A 3,766-nucleotide genomic window follows, 5' to 3' on the forward strand; every position below is an offset into this window, starting at 1 on the left:
ACGGGGCTGCTCCCCACGGGGGAAAGGACAAGGAGCCGCAGCATGAGCTACTGCGAGAGAAAAACCCCTGCTCAGCCCTCGGAAAACTGTGAGAATAAAAGACCAAGATGTTAGTCCTGATCTCTAAGATCAGACTACAGCCCCCATCCCCCTGGGCCACTGCGGAAGTCGCTGCTAGTTTGGGCTCAATTTATCCGCCGGGATTGCAGAAACAGACAGACACCGAACGCCGGCGAACGGCCCAGCACTGCCTGTGTCACGCCCTGACGGATCCAACAGGTGCAGCTCTTTCAGTGACACGGAGCCACTGCTGGTGCAGTACCTTTATAACTTTTTAAAGGAGTCTATAACCAGTTTATTTCAGTTGACTGGGAAACCGTTTCCCATGATTTTCAGGTTTAAATGGAAGGATTAATACTTTTATAGTGACATTTGGTGGATTTGAATTGAGGGAAACCACGCCATTTTCATCATCTTAAGGTTCAAATTGAGGGCAAACACCGCTGTCCGTGGTTTTAAAGGACTTCACTTGAGAGGAACCTCATAATGTGCCATTGTAAGAGTTCCATTGAGGGGGACGCTCCATTTGAAGGGGCCTTCATAGAGGAAAAAGATGTCCAAATGCCTCCCAGAATGGTCTTTCTTGAGGGAAATTGAGGAGGAAAATGCCATTTCCTCTCGTTTTAGGAGGCTAATTTAGAGAAAAAAATTCCCCTTGATTCACTTTTTTGTTTTTTTTTTTTTGGTATTAAATTGAGGGAAGACCATTCTTATTCATAATGTAGGGGTCTAAATCGAGAGGGAACCTCTCCCTCTCCCATTTTCTCCCTTGATTCGAGACTTTGAAATGGTGACAAAAGGGAGTTCACTCTTGGTGTAATCCACTAAAAAACGGGGAAGGGACGGGGAACATGAGCTGGCACTGCCGGTTTCGACTCCGTTCACGCGTCTGCGTACCGAGGGTGGAGCAGGGCAGCCCCAGGAGACCGAGGGCAGCGGAGAGCTCCCGGAGCCTGCGCTTGTGTCCGCAGGTGCTGCCGCAGCGTCCGCGGAGCGGGGACAGGGCGGCACTGAGCTGGCAGCGCCTTCCTGAGCCTCGGTGTCCCGCAGCGCCGGGACCAGCAGTGACCTCTCCTCATGTCCCTTTCCCTGTGCCATCACCGCGGGTGTGAAGCTGTTCCCGAGGCCGATCTCCGAAAGGCTTTTTCAGCACTCCTGATGTCTCGGGAACAAGGGGCTGTTTGTTCCCAGCAGAGAGATGCCAGCTGTGAGCTGGAGGGAGTGAATTCTGCTCCAATCATGGAGTTGTGAAGGAGCTCCTGGAGGATGGATCAGCAACCGGGAATATACACAAAAGGATCCTCCGAAGATTCCCGGGTGAGTGCAGGGAGGCGAATCCCTGTGGCTTCTAGGGAGGGGACAGTGGCACCTCCCAAGGACAGGGCTGGCAGGTGTGTGGTTGTTTCCCGATGTCTGGAAGAGGTCTCGTGCTCTGCATGGCCCCATCAGAGTCTGGAACCAGCACCCCCAGGTGCCCCCGAGCCTGTGCAGTTCTCCTGCTGCAGCCTGGCCCCACACCTGTGTTCCTGACTGTGTCCCAGGCTCTTGGCTCTCTGGCTGCCAGCTGTGTGAGGGGCAGACTGGCTGAGGGGTCCCTCCGGGCGTTGGGTGAGGGATGGGAAGGCCAGGTCTGGTTTTTCCTAAACTGTGGTTTCACTCTGCCATCCTTCCTGTGACCTTAGCAAAAGGCGTGTGAGGCACTGGAAATTTTCTTACCTAGACAGAGTAAAATCTTTCTTTTTCCATGTCTTGCTCATGTCCAGCCTACTCAGAGTTTCCCCCCTCTTCCTACCCTTAGAAGTTGTCTCTGAATCGCTGAGCAGGGGAGAGTCTGCTGAGGTGATGCTTCACTCACTTCCTGCTTTGGATTTCTTGGTGGTGTGGAGATAAACCTAATCACAGCATTTATTATGTGTGGTCTGCCTAAATGTGCAAAGGAAGGGAGAATTGTTTGGATTCATGCCAGTGATTTGCATCAAATAGGGAGAAATAGAAGGATCTACAAAATACCCGAAACTGTTGCATATGGCAGAAGATCACTCCCAGCAATCTGTTGCCCCTGCCAGAAAGGTAAGAGCTGCTTGAAATTCATGAGTGTCCTACACTGTGCCTACAAATCCTTTAACTTACCTTTAAAATCCTTTGTACAAAAAACCCGAACCCTTTTCTCCATTGTACATTTAACATGGGTGCTGTGGCCAGGACATACAAGTACTAATTCCTCTAGAATATGCCACTAGGAGAAGTTCTTGCTTGAGTAACTCTTTATCTCGGTTTTGTGAAATGCTGAGCTCTTCCAAGTGGGTTAAGAGGTGACTGAAAAGCATTATTTGCTTGGTTGACTGTAGAAAGTGCATAAAAGTTTCATTTAAAAGCAGTACCAGTGAATAATAAGCACAGAGTAATCTGTCTCCTTTACTCAAAGCTGTAGATTTCTCTGAAAGATCAAATCCAAAAAACAAATCACTACAAAAATATTTTAGGCTTTGCCAGCTCCTAATATCTCGACTGCTAGTTTTTTGAGTTTCCGGTCTGTGCTGTTTGAGATCTGGCAGTCTTAATATTTACCAAGGCAGAATAAATATAAAGAAAAAGAGCCATGACAAATGGGCTTTTGAGCCATCAGCTGGGAATAGTAGGGACTGACTGTGTCCTTTGGTACTTCCCCCAGATTCATTTCCCTTTTTGATGTGTTTGCACAGAAGGAAAAATGAAGAATTCAAGTGAAAACCTGAATGCAGAGCATGTGATCCCATTGAATCCATTTCAGTAAGTTGATTTTTTTTTCTTCTAGCTCTGTTGAAGTGAGCCCAGGTGATGAAATCCTGACACTACTGCAGACAACATCCATTGATTTGAAGGAATTTGAGAGAGAAGCAGCTTGTCTTCCTCCAGAGGATGGTGAGCTGGATGGAGGGAATTATTCCTCTTACAGATGATTATTTGTGGGGGAAGAGGGGGAATGTTGACAGCTGTGAAGGGAGAGCCAGTCCAGCCTTCATTAAGACTAAATACTGGATTGGCTCTCCCAGTTTAGAGTAAGCCTTTCTTCTTCCACTTAGTGGCCGAAGGATTCTCAGTGACTAGAATGGTATCTCTTAGTTTGAAGTTGTAGAATGTTGTATTCTGCTGCAGCCCTGTGGTTGATTCTGTGATGCAGAAAATCAGAGTTTGAAGGCGTTTTGCTGAGCAGGGGCCTGAAGCAAACCCACAACAGTGAATATGTACTTGCTTTTAAATCAGCTTGGTACCACTCTGACACTGGTGTAGGTTCAAGTGCTGCAAGCTGAGCTGCTCTCTGTCATTCAGCCTGATTTTGTGGTCTTCAAAATTTTTCCCTTTTATGCCAAGAATTCTTCCACTCACTGTTTCAGGTCTAATCCATTCAGGCTTCAAACTTCTGAGGTCTTCTAAGTTCAAATGTCCCAGCTTCAATCCTGGCTTGAGAGAAATCAATATGGCTTGTCCCTGTGTCAGGCTTATGCAAGCATATAAGCTTTATTTATTTAAAAATATTTTTGTGTTTCAGGTCACCTGATGAATCCCATGTTACCTTTGATGTGGATTCTTTTACGAAAGCACTGGACAGAATTTTAGGTGAGATTGCTTCTTTATTTGAAACAAATCCCAGCCCTGATTCCTTTGCTGTCATACTGACACAAAATAATACCCAGGGGCAGACTCGGAGGAGCTGGATTCTGATGAT

Source organism: Hirundo rustica, chromosome 8 (assembly GCF_015227805.2).
Source record: "Hirundo rustica isolate bHirRus1 chromosome 8, bHirRus1.pri.v3, whole genome shotgun sequence".
NCBI classification, from domain to species: Eukaryota; Metazoa; Chordata; class Aves; order Passeriformes; family Hirundinidae; genus Hirundo; species Hirundo rustica.